This window comes from Microcebus murinus, chromosome 10 (genome assembly GCF_040939455.1).
Source record: "Microcebus murinus isolate Inina chromosome 10, M.murinus_Inina_mat1.0, whole genome shotgun sequence".
NCBI classification, from domain to species: domain Eukaryota; kingdom Metazoa; phylum Chordata; class Mammalia; order Primates; family Cheirogaleidae; genus Microcebus; species Microcebus murinus.
In genome coordinates, this window is record NC_134113.1 from 75,558,543 (window position 1) to 75,584,496 (window position 25,954).

At 37.5% G+C, this 25,954-nt stretch overlaps 1 long non-coding RNA gene across 2 annotated transcripts in view; it reads right to left on the minus strand.

The window, feature by feature from the left end:
- Window positions 1-1,006: 1,006 nt before the first annotated feature.
- LOC109729867 (uncharacterized) overlaps window positions 1,007-25,954 on the minus strand; it is a 37,845-nt gene continuing 12,897 nt past the window's right edge. Inside the window, exons 2-4 of one of the 2 annotated variants that reach the window (XR_002222344.2) lie at window positions 8,645-8,741; window positions 1,211-1,368; window positions 1,007-1,123 (exon numbers count right to left, since the gene is read on the minus strand). This is a non-coding gene — a long non-coding RNA (uncharacterized LOC109729867). The remainder of the gene's footprint in view (window positions 1,124-1,210; window positions 1,369-8,644; window positions 8,742-25,954) is intronic. The other variant, XR_012921337.1, reaches the window with a different exon arrangement.

Genomic DNA, 25,954 nt, shown 5'->3' on the forward strand with positions numbered 1-25,954 from the left:
AGAATCCTTGCCAGAATGTCATATCTTACTGTTCTCAGTAATATTCACTAATAGGAAGAAGGTAGCTACATGCTCTATGCCTAAACTGGCATCTGACAAACAGCCTTGTTTTGGTTATTATATATGAAGCTCAGTAAATACTCTCTATATAAGACAAGGTTAACACACACACATAAACCTCTCCCCTCACTGCACCCGACAGAAACCAGAGTTTCAGGAATCAGAACTCAGTATTCAGTTAAACAAAATCCATTAAAAAAAAATTCCATTTTGCCAGATCAAAGCTTTTTAAATGAATTTTTTATTTTAAAATAGGTTTTGGGCCGGGCGCGGTGGCTCACGCCTGTAATCCTAGCTCTCTGGGAGGCCGAGGCGGGCGGATTGCTCGAGGTCAGGAGTTCGAAACCAGCCTGAGCAAGAGCGAGACCCCGTCTCTACTATAAAAAAATAGAAAGAAATTAATTGGCCAACTAATATATATACAAAAAATTAGCCGGGCATGGTGGCGAATGCCTGTAGTCCCAGCTACTCGGGAGGCTGAGGCAGGAGGATTGCTTGAGCCAGGAGTCTGAGGTTGCTGTGAGCTAGGCTGACACCATGGCACTCACTCTAGCCTGGGCAACAAAGTGAGACTCTGTCTCAAAAAAAAAAAAAAAATAGGTTTTGATTTACAGAAAGTTAGCAAATATAGTACAGACAGTTTCCATTTACTGAGCATCCAGTCTGCCCTGTTTTTAAGGTCTTACATTAATATAATAAACTTGTTACAACTAATGAACCAATATTCATACATTATTTTTAACTTAAGTCACTACACTTCATTCAGATTTCTTTTGTTTTCACCTATTGTTCTTTTTCTATCCCAGATTACACATTACAATTACTGGTCATCTCTTCTTAATGTCCTCTACAATGTGACAGATTCTCCAACTTTCCTTATTTTTGACATTGACAGGTTTTTTTTTTTTGAATTCCTTTATTTACAAAATAAAAACAAAATGGTAAGAACACACATACACACAATATCAGTTTGATTGACAGTTTTGAGGTCTACTGGTCAGGTGTCTTGTAGGATGTCTTTCAGTTTGAGATGTCTGATGTTTTTCTCATGATTAGACTGGGGCTACAGGTTTTGGGGAGGAAGATCACAGAGCTCAGGTGTCGTTCTGATCACATGATATCAAGGGCACATGCTATCTACGTGTCTTACCACTGCCGATGTTAACCTTGATCATCTGGCTGAGGTAGTGCTGGTCAGATTTCTCCCACTGTGAAGTTCTTCTCTTCACGCCTTTCTATAATGTTCCCTTTGGAAGACATCACTTTGCAAAGCTCACACTACAGAGGTAGGGTGTTGTGCTGCATCTCCTTGAAGAGATAGCATCAATATAAATTACTTAGAATTTGCCTTTGTTTTTTAAATCACATATATACAATCATGATATGCATGCAACTACAAGAAACAATAGAACATGAAACAAAAGGAAGATGTGAAAAGTCTCAGAAAATACCTCAGTTGGCTTTCCTGATTTAGTGAGGATTGTATTTGTTAATAATAGTTCATATAGTACACACCCATGTGTGGTCAGGTTAAATTGTCAACATTCATTAGTCACTTGCCAAATGTGTTTTGGTGCCTATTCTTTGTTAAGCTCTGAATCGCATCATTTGATCTTTAAAACCACACTGTGTGGCAGGTAAGAAAAGTGCCATCCTTCACACTCGGTTTTCAGATGAGAATCGAATGTGACAGAAATTGGTTCTGGATTGAGCTATAAAGAATTCCCAGGTTTCTGGACAACAAGTGCAGTGCTCGATTGTACTCAACAGTGTGGTCATCCTAACACCACTAAGAAGAACAGAGTAGGCTGCTTTTATTAAATCCTCCCAGTGTAATGTTTACTTGCTGAGCCATGTGAGCCACTGAGAAATCAAGGATTCAGCTTAACCTTTTATTCAGCTCATCCTGGGATTCCGACTCCTCCAGACACAATTTTCTCCCAACCCTTTGCTCTCCTCCCCTCCATAAACTATTATGCTGGCTATGTCTAGGTTTCTGTTATGGAAATAAGCAGTGTATGGACTGGTCTTGCATGCCTACTGTTTAAATGTATTATCAATGTGTTTACATGGAATTATTGCTACAGAACTTTGTTGTCCTTTGAAGAGCTCGATTTATTCTGGCACTTTGCAAATCATCCCAGTGGTCTTTTAGGAAATAATGCATATCTAGTAAGTGCATAGCATTGTATTAGCCATCACAGAAAATGCCTTCAAAATAAAAGGAAGAGAGTACAATCTGGTAATTTACACCAGAGGGTTTATAATGGAAAAATTGCCAAAGAATATGAAAAATCCCATGATTTGGAAGTGTAGCTCTCACAATAAAGAAAAAGACAGAGCTGGCCAGGAGGGGTGAGTCCTGGACAGGCAGACTCTGAGGTGAGCTGAAGAGCTTGGGCTGGAATGAGCTGAGAAGACAGGGCTGTATAGCAAATCACTATAAAGGATTTGACACCAGAAATAGTGGCGGTCCTATGGTCTTCTTGGGAGAGGTTTAAGGTAAACTCAAAATCTATATGCTTCAAAGCTGTAGGAGAGGAAACTATCCAAATTCAAAATTAGTCATCGTGCATTTATTTCTAATACATCACAGGCTCAGATTTTATAGATTGGGCATAGAACATCTTATTCTTTTCTTTAGCCCTCCCCATATGTGTGTTATTTTGGCTGCTTTTGTTCAGATAGGGTCCCCTGTGGCAGTTCACCGAGTATACAAACATCTACTAAAAACATTTCCATTATTCTGTGATCACTCTCTTGTTCTCTCTCTGGATGTTGAGTTCATTGGCCTCAGAGGTAACTAGTTTTGGAAGATTTAAGATAGAAAGAAAAATTTCCATCAAGTGTTTGGATCTGTGGCCCGTGTGCTGTACAGCAGGAAAAGGGAAGTGACAGAATCCGACTTCAGAGTCTGGAAACACCAGACGGAACGTGCTCGCTACCACGCGGCATTCAGATGGCATGAATGGGTTCATTTAAAGGATTTGGCAGTCAAACGGGAAGTCTTAATGCCACTGTGACTCAAGTCTAGGAAGAAAGAAAAGAAGTTTTAGCAAATCAAAAAGACAATGAAACAAAACAGTATCTGTCATCTCTCTTTTGGGCCACTAATCAGTTTTTCTTTATCGTTACCATATAATCTGTCTTCCATCTAATACATGCTAATATCAGACTCTTACTTTCACAAAGTAATTAAGCACACTTTTCCCTTCTTTTGTTGTCAGAGGAACAATATGTTAGAAAAGCCAAGAAGTTTTAAAAAAAATTACTGGTTTCCTTCCTTATGACTACTGATAAAGAGGAGAGTAAGCCACAGTTCAAGGATTTCTGATCCTTTTGCTAAACAATTTTGGAGAGATGGAGTACAATTCCAAGGCAAGTTCAAAGCTCAATCCCTCTATCAGTATTATGAGAAATTTTGTTCAACTCAGCTCTTTTTATCACTCAGAATTATTCTTAAAAAAGTCTCTAACTTAAGAGAATTTTGCAAAAAAAGGGGGTGCATGAAATCTAAATTTCAAACATAGAAAATACACACATGATAAACTTGTGAATATTATTTTGTCCCAAATGAGAAAAATCATCATGCAAGTTTTAAATTATTGAATATTGTAATATTTCACTGTGAGATAGATTTGTGTAATTTTCCCCATCTGTCCTGCTCTCCTTCTGTGTACAGGTGATGGGGAAAAGAAATCAGGACCAATAAACTCTAATTTTTAAAGATTTCATTTTTAAAAACAGTTATTTCCAAAAGTTATTATTACTTATTATAGATCTCAGAAAGGTTTAGTAAAAGGTTATACATATGTTAGGTTTATGACTGGAGGAAATATATTACAGGATCCAGGAAGAATAATAGAAAGCAGAAAAGGTAAGAACAAATGCAAAATGCTTTTGTGTAATTAATTATTTATTGGGAGCTGGGGGAATAATAAATTGCATATATCATCTGTCTATTCTTCAGGCTACTATCCTGCCCAAGGACATATAATAATAGTTTATTCTTGGCAACAATATAAAATCCAACCAATTTTTCCAGGTTCTTCCTACTCTGGCCTCACTATATCAAACCAATCTCATTTTGTCTTCTGCCTGGTGCGTAAATTTGTTCTTACAGGTTGATCTGTCCATTGTCTTTGCATAAGTCATGTCATTCTTCTTCCATTGGACTACATTGACATTACTCACATCCTCCCTGGAATACCCTTTCTTCAACCTTCTGCCTATCTATTTAAACATTCAGCCCAATTTCCTTCTTGAAAGCTTCTTCACTTTTTAGACTACTTAGATTACGTATTTTTTTTAATTGAACTTCAAAAAATCTGGCTGCACAATTCATCCCTTAGCTGTTTTTTAATTATTTTCAAGGGTGTTCATTACTTTTGATTTATAGGCTATACTATTGAGTTGTCAAAGCAAGACACCATGTCTTAAATTTCTACTGTGCTTTAATGGATCTTTGTAGTTCTAGGTTAAATTTGATGTTGTGTAAATATTAGAAGATGACTGATTTGACTTTGCCTATTTGAGAAAGATTCATGCAAAACCTTCCAATCATTTCAAACATCTGCGTAAACTGGTTTTGTTGCATCATAGCAAAAGGAATAAAATAAAGTGGCTAGAGTAGGGTGTGGGTGAGTGAACGTGAGTGAGGACAAGCTATAGAGCTTATAGTCTGTTTTATTTTATTTAATCTTTCCTCTGAGTCCTGTATTAAAACCACCATTTTAAAGATAATGAAACCGATGGTCAGAGAGGTTATATAGCTCGCTCAAGTTTATAAGGCAAGTGGCAGAAGCAAGATTTGAACTATTGGCTTTTGACTCAATGCCAAGGTTCTTTATACTACATCGATAAACAGCTTTCTCAACAAGGTGTCATAATCCATTAAGGGAATACGAGTCAGTTATATAATCAAAAATAAAATAATTTGGAAATAAAATACAAGGTATTTATTTCAGTCTATATTAAGCCTGAGGGAGTAGTCAGAGATTATAAAGGGTCAGAGAAAGCCTTATATATGAAGGGGAGCTAGAACAGGGATTTGTAAAAGTAGAGAGGAGAAAGGGAACAGGAAGAATAAGCGAGGCAGGGAAAAGTTGGTATATGTAAACAGCGTAGAATGGAAGATATAATTCAAGGTGAAGAACAGTTCGCAGTTTAGTGTATAAGTCAGTTTTGCTGCAGTGTTGCTGTGTTTCAAACACATCCCAGATCTTAACGGCCTATACCAACAAGCATTTATTTCTTGATCATGAGTCTGCACGTTAGGTATGCCTCTGCTGGGTTTTGACTAAGCTTTCCCGGCTTCAGCTGGATTTGGCTCTGGGCTACAGAGGATGTTTTCTCATTCTAAGACCCAGATTGCAAGATCTATGCCTAGCTAGGGCATGCTTGCTAGCGGGAGATGTCATATGCTCAGAGGGCTGGCAAAATCTTGCCATGACTTTTCATTTTAATTCACTACATGTGACAGAACCAAGTGACATATTCAAGCCTGGTATCAGTGAGGTGGAGAAGGGAAATATACTCTACCCAGAGAGAAGTCATGGTAAGGACACAGAAAGGAGGAAGAATTGTGAACAAGTCTAACTATCTGTCAAAGTCAGCCTGGATAAGTCTCGGGCAGAGGCGTAGGCAGTTTAATAGTACAATCAGAAAAAAGAGGAAAGAGTAGGAAAGAGGAAAAGAGGAAAAGGAAAAAGAGTAAAGAGGAAAGAGTAAATTAAGTGTGTGCTTAGAAGGCAGTAATGACAGAAAACTTTTAAAACAATCATCCCAATACTTTATTCTTATATCTTGGTAGATATAAGAGAAGGGCTGAGCAGAGGATGATGAGTCCCTTTAGGAACTGCTGATTTGAGGTGACAAGGGACCATCCAAATAGATGCATGTTGCAAGCAATAATTACATTAAAAAGCAATCCAGATAAGAAGTCAAAGTGAAAAACATATAATAGATCTTAGAATCATCTGTGTAGGGGTGATGAATGTAGTCATCAAAGAAAATTAAATCACTTAAAAAGTTAGTTTGCCATTTTTATTTTGATTACTATCAGATATTTTAAGCAAAATAAGATATTTTCCTTGAGCCTTAAAAGGATTTTAGTATGACTGGATACAAAGCTTCCAGAACCAGGGCTTTTCTGACATCCACAGAGAAGATGGTAACTTCTATGTCTGATAAGAGAGAAGAAAGACCTTCAAGAAAAAATTTACCAGAACACCAGACTACGTGTCTGAGTCTTGACAGTCGTCACCACCAAGACCTAGCAGAGTGGGATGAAAATCCCTTTGGATGAGGATTCCAGGGTTGGGCAGTTTTCCTGACATTATTAGCCATTGAAGCTTGGGGAATTGTTCAGAGCCTTACTCAAATCAGGAAACACTTTATAATAAACAGTGAGATGGAAGTTTCAGGGCACCAAGAGACCAGTTAAAGGTTTACCTTTGACCTTTCATTCTCTACCCAAAACATTATGAAACCAAACTCAGATATTATCTAAAGAGGTTTCATCCTTTTACTGTTAAGATTTCTTTCATCTAAAGCTTGTGCAGTTCTAGACTTTTCACTCTTCTTTTCTCCTGGTGGTTGGAGGTCAAACCGAGATAACTGGATGACCTCTTCAAAGAGGCAGTAGGAGTTTGGGCATGCTCTGAATGCTTTGATAATATCTCCTTGGAAAGGAATGGGGGGAGATGGGAACATCTACTCATGATTCTATCACTCATTTGAGGAAGGTTCCAGGGGTCAGTTCTCTCTCTTCTCTATTATCCACATTAAAAGAATGGAAGAAGCAGTTCAGTTTTTATTTGTTACAAGATGTAGAGTTTTTCTTCCTGGGAGACACCACAAATGCTGCTGTACCTTGCTTTCTGGGTGGCAATGGGATAGATTTCAGATCTATACGAGAGAATTTGTCCAAGAATCTCCAAATCAATAGTTCCAACATGTGCCATGGGATAGGGCCACCCACTGCCAAGGTTTTGCTGTTACATAATAACAATTTAAAGTGAAGTACAATGCGGGGCATATGTAAATGTGTATATAAACATACATGTATATGTCTACATGTATATTAAGTAAATAAAATATACATATATGCCTTTGTATAATTTTGAGTTGTCTTTTCTTGGGAAGGGCTATTCTTTATTCTAACGCTATGTCCAAATGATTTATAATGTTTGAGGCAAAAATGCATACACTCTTTCATAAAAAATAACATTGAAAAGAAAATTTTGCATGGCTTTTAAGTATACAACCACCAGACTCATATTTTCTTGGTCAGAGCATCCTCTTTGCCACCTGTTAGCTGTACGGCTCTTGGCAACTTGGCTGACCTTGCCGTCTACCTTTTCAGGGTTGTTGTGAGGATTAAATGAGATTATTTGTTTATTTAACATTGGCTATAGTGCTCATTCTTTTTTTCAAATGTAAACTTTTATATGGGGTATATGTGTTTTTTGTTACGTGGATGAGTTGTATCATGCTGAAGTCAGAGCTTTCAGTGTCAGTATGATGTACACTAACCTTATGATGGGATAGCGTGCACTGTACTGACAGGTAGTATCACCAAGGAAACCTGACTGGAGAGCCCATGGAGAAGTGCACGGCATAGTGTGTGTGGCATTGAGTGTCCTCATCACTACGGATGCACATTTTTAAAATGTTCTGTTTTGGCAAAATACCGATTTTGCTATCCCAAAATGGCCTCCTAAATAATTTTTAAATTTTTACCAGTCTAAGAAATTGAAAATCCAGGGATCACTGAATTTTACAACTTTTCTGAATCTTTGGCTTCCCAACAGTCCTGGATTTTTGCAAAGATTCAATGTGATAATTTCAGTGAAAACAGTTTTGAAAAATCATCATTTGAACCTAAGTCTTTTTTATCAACATAGAAAAATAGTTTTCCTTTCTTTTTTTATGATGTAGAGAACTATGGTAAATGGCAGTGGGGTGGATAAGAGGAAAGTCTCCCTGGCCTGACCCCGCATGCATGAGTGTGTACACACACACATATCGCACACACTGACTGAATAATGATTTTGGTGTGTTGATTTAATGACAAGGCAGGGTTTCATGCTGTTTTACAAAATACAGGACAGGTTTGAAAGTTTTTGAACACCAGAAGGTACATGACTGAGGCCTTTTAAATTGGGAGTTAAAAATGGGCATAAGAACCAAGGAATCTCGAGTCATTGAGTGCAAGACAGTCAAGCTATGGTGAACAGAGCATCTAAGCTGTAGGTATTTGCACAATTTTACTAGCACAAACACCCTACGTACCAATGCTTTCATGGAAATTCCGGCTGTGTCACTGTGTTAACTTTGGCTTAGGCCTGAAGCTATTTTCGGAACTCTTCACAAACTTACAGGAAGTGCCTTCCCCTTTATTTACATTCAGTATTGTTATTTTTAAGTATTGCACATGCAGGAAGGCTTTTTTCCTTTGCCTCCATTCATAATCATGTTTTTAAATTCACACATGTATGAACATCCATGAAAATGTATAAGCATACATTTTTGGCTGAGCTCATCTCAAAAAAAAAAAAAATTAAAATACTGCAACTCTCACCTGATTGAGATGCTAGACCTGACGGCTCTTTCTAGCAAAGCCTGAGTGCTCACGGACTGGGTCAAGGAGACTGAGACTCCCTGGGTTCCAGCAGGAGCTGCGGCAAAATCAATAAACAAATAAATAAAGTAAAGTAAAGACCAGAGGCTCTGTGGGGAGTTGGGGCTCCCTGTCTCTTTCATGAGTAATGAATGTGGCAACCACAGGGACTTGGAAAGGACTGGGATTCTCACATCTGTAAGCTGACTTTCAAGGAGGTCAATGCACAGGGACTTGCTGGGGGAGTCAAGGAGTAAATAAGAAGAGGGGGTTCAGGCAGAACAGAAAGGGCTTGGAAAGGAAGATATAAGAGGGATGGCTGGAAATCCACCCTCCCTCTCTCCTGAAATTTGTCTGTGTTAAAGTTTGAATCTCCAGGACCTGTTGTGCAATGTGACCAAATTTCCCAGCCAGTCTCTAGAGGAGTAAGACAACTTGTGCCCAAAGAGGCCCATCTGAGGAGACCATCTGTCTCAAGGCTGTTTCACTGTCCTGGGTGGTCTCAGTCTCTTGAAAGGGAACATCTTTCTCTTGAGAAATACACATAAAGTAAATAGAAGCTGGCTCTTTCCCACTGGCCTTCCCACTCCCTCCCAAACCCTTCGTGTTTTCTTCAATACAGGGGGGCTTTCATAGGTAAGTTTCTTATACGCTTGCCCTTGAATGCCAGTAAAGAGAAATGGCAAGAGAGAAGAAAGAGGAGGTGGAAGGACCCAGAGGTTACTTGTAAATCCAGACATGAGCAAAACAACTGCAGTCATCTCGGTGACTATGACCTCTTCCTCCCATCACAACTCAGTGGTCAATTTTCAAGGTCATGGAAGGTCAGAAAGATAGAAATGTGGCACTTTGTTCCATGCAAAAATAGTTGTTATTCTACAATACAAATGTGTTCTGTTTTCACCTGAAAAATAACTTTGGAACACTAATATGGACCTTCATTTGTGTGGACATTGCCTTTCACTAATGATCAAAAAGAAGAAGAGGATTTGCTTTTTCACTCACATTTGTAAAAAGAAATTCTTATTCACGTCGGTATAGCATGCATGATTGCATACTTAACAAATCACTCTTAACTCACTCTTCATATATTTAAGGCATTTTACAATTGAAAGAAGCTATCAATAATTCCTCAAAGAGCAGAACAATGTAGCCCAGGAAGCTGCTTCTTTAAGAGAAAGTCCAAATTAAGCAAATTGGCATAAGATGAAGCCAAGTTGAAGCTAGTGCCCTTTCCTTCTTCTGGAATAACCAGGCCTGATCTGGCCTTTGCTCTGTTCTGTTCTAGGGAAAAAAAGAATCTCTGCTTAGCTGTACTAGTCATAAAAATGTTTATCACTTACTCATCTAATAAGAGGAGCCCTGGGAGCCTAAGGCATAAAGAAAAGAGATGGAAAAGGAGATAATTGTAAAAACTTCCCAGTTATGAGAGTAGAGAGGACAGATGAATATTGGAAACTAAAGAAAAAGTGAAATGAAAATCAATCACAATATAGTGACTCATCTGGCTTTGCTTTTTTTTCCCCTTCAATTAAAAATATCAGGATACAAGTAAGTTTCAACCCTTGCCCCATGAAAAATGACTCTTTGTTTTGGCAGCTAGTTTCATTTCCTAGGCCACTGATTTTTTCTCAATATATAAAAACTGAAATCCACTTATTAAAAATGAAATCTTTCCATGCTATACTGTGGGCGATGTTCTCCTCAATTCTTTGGAGGGTGGCTGAAAAGAGAAACCATAGTCGCTTATGAGAAGCAACCTAGAGAGCACATCTCCCACCAAAGGGCCTTCCAACTTGGGGGCCCACAACGAAGCCAGATCTTCACAGAGGAGAATAGGTATCTGTTAGAAGATGTGGTCTTTGAGAGCCTGGAGTGCAATGTTGGGAAGTATAGCAGGACTTCATTCTATTGGAAAGTTAACAATGTCTGCCAGGGTGCCAGGGGCCATGGAGAAGCACAAATGCTGTCTGTCTACTAGCCCCAGACTAAATGCCATGGTTCCAGGAGAACCCGGAAAAGGTGTTACTCACGTAAATATTTTGTCCACTGGTTGCTGAGAACTGAAAACCATTTCAGGAAGTGGGAGGGAATGATTTAATCTTGTCAGCCCACAAGTACAGAAGTTGCAATGCAAATACCTTGGAATAAGGAAAAAATATGACTTGTATTCAAGGTAGGGAGGAGATGGTTGACAGCAGATCCTCTTTCTTTGTTGGTGGAGTTGTGTGTGAGTGGAAGAGAGAGAGGAGCAGAGTGGGGTTCAAGGAACTAGATGCCTGATAAGAGGGAAAAAGAGATGCACAAAGACAATTCTCTAAGAATCCTCCCCGGATTAACCATGATGCCTGAGATCTGAAATGACTCAGATAAGCTCTAACCTCCATGAAGAGACTGGCAGGCCTAGGTGACCATGTAGACATTTCTTAGCACTGGCTGAGTTTAGGAGATACATGAAATAAGGGAAAATATTCTGAATGTTGCTTAATGAGTGGAAGTAGAGCAAAGTACTTAAGGTTGCAGGTTCTACTTCTTTAACACGGTAGTGTATACTTCCAAAATCCTGTAGCAAACATCTTACTTAGATGGAGAAATGTTGAAAGGTCACATACAATATTGGAGATGAGATCAGGTACCAATATTTTCAGTATCATACTAGAAGTCTTAGCCAGTACAAGTAAGCTAAAAATGAATGAGAGAAGATAAGAAAATTTCCAAGTGTTTGGAAAATAAGAAGATATAAATAATCTATGGTTAAAGAAGAACTAACACTGGAAATTAGAAAATATTATATTCTAATGATAATAAAAATCTAACAAATCAAATCTTGTGGGGTAGGCAGTGATTACAAGGAAATTTATAGTTCTAAGTGTATACTGCATATTAGAAAAGAAGGAAGGCTGAAAATCAATGTTTCCACCTCAAGAAGAAGTAATTAAATACAATAATGCAGAAGGAAGTCCATAAACATAAATAAATAAATATAATATAAATATAATTTAATTAATTAATTAATATGAAATAGAGAAAATCCACAAAGCCAACAAGATTCTTTAAAAAGACCAGTAAAATTGATAAATCTGCATCAATACTGTTAAAAGAGAGGACAGTGTGGGAAGAGACGAGAGAGAGAGAGAGACACAGAGAGAGAGAGAAAAAGAGACTAAATTAATAGTGTCAGGAAGGAAAAAGATGTCACCAAAGCAAATTCTATAGATGTTACAAAGACAATAATAAGACATTACTACCGATTTTATGCTAATGAATTTGAAAAGGTAGAGTAAATGGGGACAAATTAGCAAAGCTCTATTTTTAAAAAAGTAAGAAAATCTGAATAGCTATGTAACTATTACATTGAGAACAAAAATCAAACCCTTTCTTAAAAGTAATTTCATGCTCACTCAGATGGCTTCACCAGTGAATATTACCCAGTATTTAAGAAGAAATTAATACCAATCTTACACAAGTGCTTCCAGACATTTCAAAAAGTGAGAATATTTTTTATTTTATTTTATGAGAGCAACATAAACTTAATCCCAACACATGACAAAGACCTTAGAAGAAAGAAAAAATTGAGGTCAATCTCTCAAGAATATAGATGCAAATATTATAAACAAATTATGATCAATGAAATATAAAAATGATAATACATCATAACCTGATTGGGCTTATTCTGAGAATGCAAAGCTGTTTAATATTGATAATCAATCAATATATTTTATTGCATTAAGAGAGCAACGGGGGAAAATCATGTAATCATCTCAAGAGTGCAGAAAGCACATTTACTAAAATTCAATGGCAGTTCAAAGTTTTCTAAGGAAACTAGGAATAGATGGGAGCTTCTTAATATGATTGAGGGAAATTACAAAATTTATATAGCAAAGACACATATATTTAGTGGTGAAATGTTGACAATTTGGCTTTGAGATTGGGAATGAAACATGGATGCCCACTAGTATCACATCTATTCAGCATTGTACTGAATAAATTCCTAAGCAGTTTAGTAAGCAACAGCAAAATATTGAATGCATAAAAAAGAGTGTAATAGGAATTATTCATAATTGTGTGAATAAAAAATCCAAGGACATCTGTAGAGAAACTACAGAAGAGTCTTGCAAACTTGCTGGACGCAAGGTAAATTTGCAAAAAATCAATTGGACTTCTATATGTCAGTAACAAATAAGTAGAAAACTAATGTAGGATCTTTACACTGAAACTGTAAACATTATTGAGAGACACTTAAAAATAGCATATTCTTAAGGCTTTCCACTGTTTTATAATTCATCGAATAAATTTCTCATTTCCACATTTACTGTTTGGCTTTTCTTTAATACATCAATTTCTTTAGAGAAATTTTCACTCATTTCCAGCATTGTTTTTGTGGCTTCTTTATGATGGGTTTCTATTTTCTCTTGCATTTCATGGAACTTTCTTACAATCCATATTTGAATTTTTTTTTTGATTTAAGTACATGTACCTTTATTTTTTTCTCTTTTTAAAAGTATTTATTTATTCTTTGAATTTTATTTATTTTTTTAATTTCAGGATATTATGGGGATACAAACATTTTGGTTACACAAATTGCTTTTGTATCATTTCAAAATTATAAGTGTGCTTATAAACCAGATAGTGTGCATTGTACCCATTAAGTGTGAATTTACCCATCTCCTCCTCTCCTTCCCACCTGCTTGATTTCTGATGAATGTTATTTCCATATGTGCACACAAGCGTCGATCAACTAGTTCCAATTTAATGGTGAGCACATGGAGTGTTTGTTTTTCCATTCTTGTGGTACTTCACTTAGAAGAATGGTCTCCAGTTCCATCCAGACTAATACGAGAGGTATTACTTCACCATTTCTTTTTATGGCTAAGTTGTATTCTATGGTATATATATAACACATTTTATGAATCCATTTATGTATTGGTGGGCACTTGGGTTGTTTCTACATCTTTGTGATTGTGAATTGTGCTGCAATAAACATTCCAGTGCAGGTGTCTTGTTTAACAATGTCTTTTTTTCTCTGGGTAAATACCCACTAGTGGGATTGCTAGATTAAATGGTAGTTCTATTTTTAGTTCTTTGAGGTCTCTTCATATTACTTTCCACAAAGGTTGTACTAGTTTGCAGTCCCATTGTCAGTGTATGAGTGTTCCTATCTCTCTGCATCCGTGACAGCATTTGTTGTTTTGGGACTTTTTGATAAAAGCCATTCTAACTGGTATTAGGTGATATCTCATGGTGATATCTCATATCTTTGATTTGCATTTCCCTAATGATTAGAAATGGTGAACATTTTTTTATGTTTTTGTTGGCCATTAGTCTGTTTTCTTTTGCAAAGGTTCTTAGCATGTCTTTTGCCAATTTTGTAATGGGGTTATTTGATTTTTTTCTTGCTGATTTGCTTGAGTTGTTTATCGAATCTAGTTATTGGATGTGTAGCATGCAAATATTTTCTCCCATTCTGTAGGTTGTGTTTGCTCTAATAATTGTTTCCTTGGCTATACAGAAGCTTTGTACACTGATCAGGTCCCATTTCTTTATTTTTATTGTTGCTGTGATTGCTTTTGGGGTTTTCTTCATAAATTCTTTGCCTAGGCTGATGTCTATAAGAGTTTTCCCAACATTTTCTTCCAGAATATTTATAGTTTTATGCCTTAGATTTAAGTCTGTTATCCATGGTGAGTTGATTTTTGTGAGTGGTGAGAGGCGTGGATCCTGTATCAGTCTTCTATATGTGGCTATCCAATTTTCCCAGTACCATTTATAGAATAGGGGTTCTTTATACCAGTGTATGTTTTTGTCTGCTTTGTCAAAGATCAGAAGGCAATACAAGGATAGTTTTATATCTGGGTTCTCTGTTTTGGTCTATTGGTCTACGTCTCTCTTCTTGTGACAGGGCCATGCTGTTTTGGTTTCTATAGCCATATAGTATAGCTTGAGGTCTGTAAATTGATGCCTCCCAATTTGTTCTTTTTGCTAAAAGTTGCTTTGGCTATACAGGGTCTTCTGTAGTTCCATATAAAGCATAGAACTATTTTTTTAGATATGTAAAAATGATGTTGGTATTTTAATAGGGATTGCATTGAATCTGTAAATCATTTTGTGTAGCATAGACATTTTAATAATGTTGATTCGGCTGATCCATGAATATGGTTTGTTTTTCCATCTGTTTCTGTCCTCTGCTATCACTCTCCTCAGTGTTTCATAGTTCTTGCTGTAGAGGTCTTTCACCTCAAAATTCTTCATCTGTCATTTTAACCATTTTGTTTAGGTTGGTATCCATTGGTAAGGAGTTATTAATTTCTTTTGGGGGTGTCCTTTTGCTCTGATTTTTCATGTTTCCAGAGTTGTCCCATTGATTCCTTCACATCTGACCTTTTAATTTAGAACTTGGAGTGCTAGGGCTGTCTTATAGGGATCTCTGAGTCCCCAAAGATCAATCCCTGGCCATGCCAGGGAAAGGAGTGCTGGGACTGAGTTGCCTTTGGGTTGTTTTAACAGGTTTGATGAACTTCTTGGATTACCTATTGTCTTCACCTCTTCCCATTGGCATGTAGTGAGTTTTTTCCTTCAGCTTAATCTCTAAACTGGTGGATTGTACTTCTGGGTACAAATCCACTCTCCCTAATTGCTTGAGTTGGAAGGCACTAAGTTTAGCTACGAGGTTGTTCCTCCATTATTGATTGTAGTTTGTTTGGAGGAGCCAGTTGTCATGTCCCATGCTTTAGGAGGAACTCTGGAGCACCCAGGGTGTTTCTTGGTCCCTTCTTCCCCTGAGATGGGGTAGAAGCAAAATAGATCATGGCTGGAATGAGAAATCCTGATGAGCTTGGCTAAGCCTCAATGGGATTCAGAGTTTGCTTATCTGGATGCTAGAGGGAGCACTCATATGGAGTTCAGAGCTATCTCTCCAAGCCCAGATAGCTTCTCCCAAGGGGAGTGGCCTAATCATGTACTAAGATAAGGCCTGAGCCAGCCTTTTTCTGTCCCTGTTCACTAGTCTGGTTTCTCTGTGGGGTGAGGCATGTGCCCTCTCTATTTTCTCCCTGGAACTCCACACACTCTCCCATCTGATCAGTGTTCATTCCCTCTCTGTCCAAGACTGGCTTTTGAGCTACCCCACAGTTGATGTGTCTGACCCACTGGTATATATCTCCATGTGATGTGGTAGATAAGAGAATCTCCAATTGTTCACCCTCATTCCACCCAAGGTGAAGGAGGTAGGCCTCTCCATCCACAAAGGTCTCTACCAGTGGCATGCTTCTGCTGGGGGAGAAGCAGCGGCTCACAAGTCTCTTGGATCAACCTGCTCTCCCTATTGTAGTGAATGGAGGAAGGAGCCACTGCTCCTGTTCTGCCTGTGCATTCAGTTGCCATGGGAGCCATAGGCTAAGCTAATTTAGTCTGAGTACTGCAGTCTTTTCCATTATGAACTAAACAAATCAGTCAAAGAATAAGAACAGAGAAATAAGAAGAATGAAAAAAGCCCACAAAAAGTGGGATTATGTAAAGAGGACAAACATAAGAATCACAGGCACCCTTGAGGACAAAGAAGAAAATACACAAGGGTTGGATAATTTATTTGAGGGAATAATTGAGGAAAATTTCCCTGGCCTTGCTCTAAATCTTGATATCCAGGTACAAGAAACACACAAGATTCTTGGGAGATTCATTGTAAAGAAGCAATCACCATGACACATACTCATTAGGCTGGTCAAAGTAAACATGAAGGAGGCACTTCTGTGAGCAGTAAAGTGTAAACAGCAGGTAACTTAAAAAGGAAAACCTATCACACTAACTGCAGACTTCTCAACTGAAACCTATAAGCCAGAAGGGACTGGGGACCCATCCTCAGTCTTCTACAACAGAATAATGGCCAGCCTAGAATGTTGTATCCTGCAAAACTAAGCTTCCTATATGAGGTAGAAATAAAGCCTTTCTGAGCAAAGCAATTGCCAAGGGAATTTACAAAGACCAGACTTGCCCTGCAGAAAGTACTCAGACATGCATTTTACACTGATCAGCACAATAGACACCCACCAGTTTAAAATCATCCAAAAGCGGAAGTTCAGAGCCTAGTTACCACAATGGCTCAAGAGGTAAGACAAAGCAATAAGGGTCTACTCAAGATTAAGAAGAGAAATCCACCCCACATAGGAATTCTTTCAATAAATGGGACTGGCTTGAATTTGTCACTCAAGAGACATATAGGCTGGCTGAATGGGTAAAAAGATACAACCCAAGTATCTGTTGTCTCCAGGAAACACCTCCAACACGCAAGAACCCATTTAGACTCAAAGTAAAAGGATAGAAAACAATATTCCATGCAAATGGAAACCAAAAGAAAGTTGATGTAACCATTCTCATATCAGATAACATAAATTTTACATCAACAAAAGTAAAGAAAGACAAAGATGGTCACTATATAATGGTGAAAGGAACAATTCAACAAGAAGAGTTAATAATCCTAAATATTTGTACACCTAACAGAGGAGTGCCCAGATTCATAAAGGAAATCCTACTTAATCTAAACAAAATGATAAAGAGCAGCACTATAGTAGCCAGGGACTTCAATACCTCACTGACTGAATGGAACAGATCCTCCAAACAAAAAATAAGCAAAGAAAATATGTACTTAAGCAGAACTCTAGAATAAATGAGCCTAACAGACACTTACAGAACATTTTACCCCAAAACTACTGAATATACATCTTTATCATAGGCTCATGAAATATTCTGTAAGATTGATCATGTCCTAGAATTAAAAAAAAAATCTCAGTACATTTTTTTTAAATAAAAAATTAAACCATGTATCTTCTCAGACCACAGCAGAATAAAATTAGAAACCAATTCCAACAGAAACACTCACCTCTACACAAAGTCATGGAAACTAAACAACCTATTGCTGAATGATAGTTGGGTCAAGGAGGAAATAAAGATGGAAATCAAAAGATGCTTTGAACTAAATGATAATGGTGACACAAGTTATCAAAATCTGTGGGATTCAGCAAAAGCAGTCCTGAGAGGAAAACCCATAGCCTTAAATGCCCACATCCAAAAGACAGAAAGATCATAAATCAATAATATAATGAATTTTCTGAAGGAATTGAAAAAGAGTTAGCAAATCAATCCCAAACCCAGCAGTAGAAAAGAAAATAATCACGATTAGAGCAGAACCAAATAAAATCGAGAAAGAAAAATTTTATAGAAGATTAATGGAACAAAAAATTGGTTCTTTAACAAAATTCACAGGTCTCTTGCTATAATAACCAGAAATAGTAAAGAAAGGATACCAATAAGCTCAATAAGAAATGAAAAAGAGAAATCACAACTAATATGGAAACACAAAACATCATTTCTGAATACTATGACAATATCTCTGCTCATAATCTTGAAAACATGCAGGAAATGGAAAAATTCTTGGAAATACACAACTTCCCTTGGCTCAGTCAGGAGGAGATAGAACTCCTCAAGAGTCCAATATCAAGCACTGAATGGAAGTAGAAATAAAACCTCTTCCAACAAAACAAAGTCCTAGGCCAGACAGTTTCACATACAAATTTTACCAAACCTACAAAGAAGAATTGACACCTATACTGCAGAAATTATTCCATAACATTGAGAAGAAAGGAATCCTTTCCAACTCATTCTATGAAGCCAGTATCACCTTGATACCAAAGCCAGGGAAGGATATGACAAAAAAAGAAAGCTACAGGCCAATATCCCTTATGAATATAGATGCAAAAATACTCAGTAAAATCTTAGCAAACCAAATTCCTCTGCACATCAGGAAAAAAGAATTCATCATGAACAAGTATTTGCTTCACTGCTGGAATGCAAGAATGGTTTAACATACACAAATCTATAAATGTAATTCAACACATCAATAGAGGCAAAAACAAAGACCAGATGATCCTCACAAAAGAAGCAGAAAAAGCATTTGACAAAATTCAGCACCCTTTTATAATAAGAGCTCTTAAGAAAATAGGCATAGATGAAACATACCTCAATATTATAAAAGCCATATATGACAAAACCACAGGCCACAGCATACTGAGCAGGGAAAAATTGAAAGCATTCCTGCTTAGAACTGGAACCAGAAAAGGTTGCCCACTATCATCACTTCTATTGAACATAGTGCTGGAAGTCCTAGCCAGAGCAATCAGACAGGAGAAGGAAATCAAATGTATCTAAATGGAGAAAGAAAAGGTCCAAATATTGCTCTTTGCTGATGATATGCTTTTATATCTAAAAAATCCCAAAGATTCCACCAATAGACTCTTGGAATTGATAAATAAATTCAGCAAAGTCTCAGGTTACAAAATAAATGTACATATATCAGTAGCTTTCATATATGCCAACAACAGGAGGGGAAAATAGTTAAGTAAAGGGGACTTCCTGGCTTCCTGCTCTCAGAGAAAGAGGTGAAGAACTTGGTCTGCTACACATGAGTGGATCACTCCCATGCAAGAACAGCATTGTGAAACTGCGGAGAAACAGCATGGGACACACAAGACAGGAAAAAGAAAAGGTGAATGGAGGTAGGATCACAAAGTCTGGAGAGTGCAAGATAAATAATAGAGAACAGAGCATGGGACAGCCGCACCTGCATGGCCAGCGAGTGCAGTGGCATCTGACCTACAGAAGAATGTCCTGCTTCCCCACCGACCTCCACACCTACTCAGACAGGGACCTGCCTGGAGTCAGTGCAAAATTGCAGCAGGAGACATTGGGCTCTGTGGAGAGGAGACAATAGCAGGAAACATCTTGAACCCTCCGGAGCTCTGTGCTAGGACTGCACTGGGCAGGGGAGGGACTGGTCTAACCTACTGCTTCAGGGAGTTAGGAGACAGGCACCTCGCCTCTAGTGGTCAGTGGGACCAGAACAATGGAGGTGAACACTGAAAAAAGGACTCTAGTCTGGAAACTGCTGCAGGTGATTAGGCCAGCTCAGGGTGGGTCAGAAAGTGCAAGACCTCCTGCTGGACAGGTGCGAGATTGTGGGAGGGTGACACACAAGAGACAATGGGGCCTCCCATTGACTCAGCTCCCCAATCTGACATCCACCAACCCCCGAATAGTCGCCCCCCCACTAGTGCTCTGCAAGTGGGAGACCTCTTTTGGACCTCAATATTTGGACCTCATCTTTCCGCATTTTTAGGGTCTGCAACCGAAATGCTGTGGCGTGCTATGGTTTTGGGAAACACCCTTCCTCCAGCCCCCCCCCCCGGACTTTGACAAAAGGCTCTGCCCTCCTGTAACCTATTGTCAACTAGCCGGGTGTTTTGATGTGTGAATTTTGAGTACTTCCCCAGTCATGGGAGGCTAACACCTGCAGGATGCACAGGCACTGGGGGACTGGGCAGACTCGGACATCACCCCTCCCATTAGCACATGGTAGGCTCAACCCCTGGAGGTAGGGAGAAGGGAGAAAAGCCAGTAAGCTGAGCATCAAATTAAAGGCACAATGTCTTTTACAATAGCAACAAAGTAAATAAAATACCAAGGAATATATTTGACAGAGGAGGTTAAAGATCTCCATAGGGAGAACTACAAAACACTGAGGAAAGAAATCACAGAGGATGTAAACAGATGGAAAAACATCCTAATGTATCAGCATAATCAACATTGTTAAAATGTCTATACCACCTAAAGTGATTTACAGATTCAATGCAATCCCCATTAAAATACCAATGACTTTTTTTTTTGCAGATCTAGAAAAAATAACTCTGCACTTTTTATGAAACCAGAAAAGACCCTGAATAGCCAATGAGTCCTTACATATAATAAGAACAAATCAGGAGGTATCACTTCACCAGACTTCAACCTATATTACAAGGATAAAGCTAAAAAAAACCCAAACAACAAAACAGCATGTTACTGGTGCAAAAACAGAGACATAGATCTATGGACCAGAGCAGAGAACACACATATAAAATCACCCTCATATTGCCGTTTGATCTTTGATGATGCAGACAAAAACCATACACTGGGGCAAAAAATCCCTATTCAATAAATGGTGCTGAGAAAATTGTATAGCCACATGTGGAAGACTGAAATAGTATCCACACCCCTCATCATTCACAAAAATTAATTCATGATGGATAATAGAATTAAACCTAAGGCATGAAACTGCAAGAATTCTCTAAGAAAATGTTGGAAAATCCTTATAAATATTGGCCTAGGCAAAGAATTTATGAAGAAGAACTCAAAAGCAATCATAGCAGCAATAAAAATAAATAAATGTGAGCTGATCAAATTAAAAAGCTTCTGCACAGCCAAGGACACAATGAATAGAGCAAATAGACACTCTACAGAATGGGAGAAAATATTTGTATGCTGTATGCCTGATAAAGGGATGATAACAAGAATCAATAAAGAACTCAAGCAAATTAGCAAGAAAAAAATCAAACACCCCATTAAAAAGTGGGCAAAAGACATGATAAGAAACTTTTTAAATGAAGATAGACTAATGGCCAAGAAACACATGAAAAAAAATGCTCAGCGTCTCTAATCATCAGGGAAATGCAAATCAAAACCACAATGTGATATCACCTAACACTAGTGAGAATGGCTTTAATCAAAAAGTTCTAAAACAGCAGATGCTGGTGCGGATGTGGAAGAAAGGAACACTTATATGCTGTTAGTGGGACTGCAAACCAGTGTAACCTTTATGGAAAGTAGTATGGAGAAACCTCAATGAACTAAAAATAGACCTACCTTTTGATCCAGCAATCCCACTACTGTGTATTTACCCAAAGGAAAACAGACATTTTTATTAAAAAGACACTTGTACTTGAATGTTTTTTGTAGCACAATTTGCAATTGCAAAGTTGTGGAAACAATCCAAGTGCCCACCAATACATGAGTGGATTAATAAAATGTGGTATATGTATACCATGGAGTACTACTCATCCATAAAAAATTGTGTAATCTTTTGTAACAATGTTGATGGACTTGGAGACCGTTCTTCTAAGTGAGGTATCACAAGAATAGAAAAACAAACACCACATTTATTCAATACTATATTGAAACTAATCGATCAACACACACGTGCACATATATGGAAGTAAGATGCAATAGAAATCAAGTAGGTGGGAGGGGAGGGAGGTGGATACATACCTACATAATGGTACAATACACACTATCTGGGTGAATGGCACACTTATAACTTTGACTCAAACTGTACAAAAGCAAATTATGTAATGAAACTATGTGTGCCCCCATAATATTCTGAAATAAAAATAAGTAAATAAGGCCAAAATAAATGGACAGCTATACAATGTTCACGAATTGCAAGAATCAATGTTTCAGAGGTATTAATACTTCCCATAGTAATCCATAAATTTAAAAATATCTGAATTATAACAAGAGCATACTTGGTAATGAAAATTGGTAACTTGATTAGTTAGTTAGTTAGTTAGTTAGTTAGTTAGTTAGTTAGTTAGTATGGAAGTGCAAACAACCAGGAACAGCTGTGATAATCTTGTAGAAGAAAAAGAACAAATGTGGAGGAATTACACTACTAGATAGCTAGACTGATTAATTATAGAGCCATCGTTATTATGACGGTGCGATATTTGCATAAGGATAAATATACTGACTAGAGAAGTAGAGAATCCAGAAAAGGATGCATTCATTAGATTAACAGGAAGGATAACAATGAAGTGTTATGGAGAAAGGAATTTTTTTTCAAGAGATAATAGTAGGCGAAATGGACACACACACTCACACACACACACACACACACACACACACACACACACACACACACGGTTCCTTCTGGGGATGGAGCAGACTGGAATGGGGCTGGAGCAAAGTAGGGCCTTCTGCAATGCTGGTAATTTTCTTTCTGGATTTGGGTAGAGGTTGCAAGGGAGTGTTCACCTCTGAATATCCACCGAGCTGTATATTTATTATTTCTGCACTTTTCTGCTTGTGTATTATACATCATTAAATCAGTGAGTGATTTATAGTCCATTCTAAACTCCAACAACGTTTTTTTTTTTTTTCATAAAAGTTCTTTTGGCTAAGTTAATTAAAATAAAAGTTGACTGATTTATGTGTTAATTTACAAAACCTTTTTGCCACACCTTTAACGGTGAAACCTATTTCTTCTTTTCTGCCAAAGCAGGATTTTCCGTTACTGCCTGCTGCTATTGCATTAGAGAGTTGCCATTTCAAACACCACTGGAAGGTTCTATTTCTGTTTGGATCCTATTTAAATTGGAGCCATTTAGAACTTTTTAATTACTAAAAAGTCCCTTGTGCCCTTTATAGGCGTTTGTCAGTTCTCATTTACTATCTTTAAATGGAGGCAAAGTTTCATCTTAAATTTATTTTGCTAGAAAGTGTATATAAAATGTTGGGGTAAGCAGCTCCCTCATATGAATCCATTCATACGTACCCACTAATATGGCTGATATTCCCTAGAAGGAAACGTTTTATGAAATCATGTATTCTAAGTGAAATCAGGACAGATGAGAGAACAGGCTGGAGAAAACAGAAATCAGTTCTCTGAGGCACCAAAGCCACATAATGGAAAACTGGTGCTCTCTGGAGGTTGAATTTTACAAATCAAAGCAAAGTTTAAAGAACACTGGGAAGCTTCTCCTTCTGACTCTTCAAAAGCCACTACACCAAGGACATTCCTAAGAGGCAGTTTTATCAGAGAAAGGACCTTATGCCTTGAAAAGCCACCACGTTGGTGAAGCATTTCCTAATTTCTCTACTTGTAATTAATTTCTCCCTCTAATTCACTATAGTGTATTCATATTTGTTTCTATCTTTATATTTGGCCAAATGATATTGGCCCCTATTAACCAACATGGTCTTATTTTCCCTTTTCATAAAAATCAAGTAAGATGTTTCAAGGATTATAGTAGCATCATACACTTTGTCTAATGTTGATATAATAACATCATACACTTTGTCTGTTGCCCGTATTTTCTTTAACCAGCATGTTATTTCAACTTTCTCCTTTCAGTGCTGATAAATACTTTCTTAGACTAGAACTGATATTTGTGTACTCATGTTCATAACAGCATTATTCACAATAATCAAAATGTGGAAGCAACCCATGTGTCTATCAACAGATGAATGGAGAAATGCAATGTGGTGTATACATACCATCGATATTATTCTGCTTTAAAAAGGAGGGAAATTTTGACATATGCTATCACGTGGATGAATCTTGAAGACATTATTCTAAGTGAAATAAACCAGTCACAAAAAACCAAAAATTGTATGATTCTATTTATGTGAGGTTCCTAGAGTAGTCAAATTCATAGACACAAGAAAGTAGCATGGCGGTTGTCAGTGGGTGAGGAAGAGAGAAATGGGAAGTTATTATAGTATTCATGGGCGCACAGTTTCAGTAGGGGAAGGCGGACAAATGCTGGAGATAGATGGTGGTAATACTGGCCACAAAATAATGCGAATGTTCTTAATGCCGCAGAACTCCTAAAAATGGTTCAGACTGTAAATTTTATGTTATGTATATTTTACCACAATAAACAAATTTTAAAAATTAGAAAATAATTCTTAGTTCTTTTCCCCCAGAATTCCTGTGTTTTTTTTTTTTTTTTGTCATCTTGTTCCTGATTTCTCATTCTGCTTGTACTCAATCCTTTTGTCGCATGTATGAATACATGCCCTGTATTTGACTTTGGACACTGTCTTCCTATACTCCCAAGCAAGAAATGCTAAATGCATTACCTAAGGAATCTAGAAAGGCATTTTGTTGATGTCATTTAGCTGCCATGCCTCAGAGCAGAGAGATTTAGTTATGCATTAGCCTTATAAAGAAGCCGTTTTGCCCTGTTGAGTTTTTTTGGACATTGGGACAGAATATGCCAAACAAAGAAATAATAACAACATTATTATAATTAGAGTCAGAGGAAGCCTCTCAGCTCCCTCTTCTAGAGTCCAGAGCAAATATGTCTTTAGAAATTAAAAGACGTACTATGCAGGAGCTTCTTAATTAAAAAATAAATAAGTTCCAGTTGAAAGGAAAAAATAATGATTTCTGCTGATTATTGTATTTTCCAATTTTTCTTTTAGTTTTCTATTAGAAAGTAAGCACCATCTACCTTTTCCCATTCAATTGCTTACTCAATCTCTGGTTTCTCTCTTCTTCTCATTCTTTCTTTTTCATATGTAAAAGTTCTCAGAACTCACAGAATAAAATCCCAACTCTTTGTCAGAGAATGAAAAGTTCATTGCAGTCTAGCCTTAGACTGTTTTTTTTTTTTTTTTTTCTTACCTTACCTCCTAACACCACCCAATGTTAGATTCACTTCAGCCATACCACCTTTGAGAACGGGCCCTGGTACATCATTTCATCCTTTTATTTACACATGCTGTATCCCCTGATTTGGACACCTTCCCACCCTTCTCCATGTGGTACATGTCTATTTATCTTTGAAACATTTCAATTGTCATCTTCTCTGTGAGGCATTCTGTGCTCACTTCCTTCCCCTTCTGTGCCCATTTAGTTGCCCACCCCTCTTCAATTATCCTGCAACAATTCAAGGACTTTGTGTATAGCTCTACCCCACGTAGGAGATATTTGTCTACATGTATGTTTCAGCTGTTAGACTAGAAAGTTCTTCAGAGTGTTGTCATAATTGTATTCCAGCACCTGGCACAGTATCTTAGGGTAGACCCTCAGAACATTGTTTGACTACATGAATGAATAATGAACAAAAATAAATGAATGAAAATTAAAACAAAAACATTCATTATTACGAATTTCACAGATAGTACACAGAGGCTCATGTATCCATGAGCAGGAATGAAGGTAAAGATTATTTCTAACAGAGAGGGCAGAGTTTTTGTAGTTACCTTGAATTTCGACCCCACTTACAACTCAAAATCACTTTGTGATTTTGAAAATCAATTGGCATCAGTTAACTGATTCAAAGTTGAAGGGTAATAAGTTGTCTTAATTATATAAAATAAAAATAATGCTGTCTTCTAGCATGTTTAAAATAGAAAAGAATCCCTTTCTACATAGAAAATGTATGCTAGGAAAGTAAATAGAATTGTTTCCACATACAATGATTTTAAGTTATATCCCTGGAGTCATTTGGCCTGGGATGTAAAGGTGGAAATAAACTTAGTTTTATGCACATGCACGCTCACACACAGTACACTCTCTTATGTAAACCAGGCAGTGACAAGTTACTTGGATGGCTGAATCAAAACTGGTCCACCAAACAAAATTGTGCACTGTGTAGGAGAGCATTGGGGCCGCTGGGTTTTAAG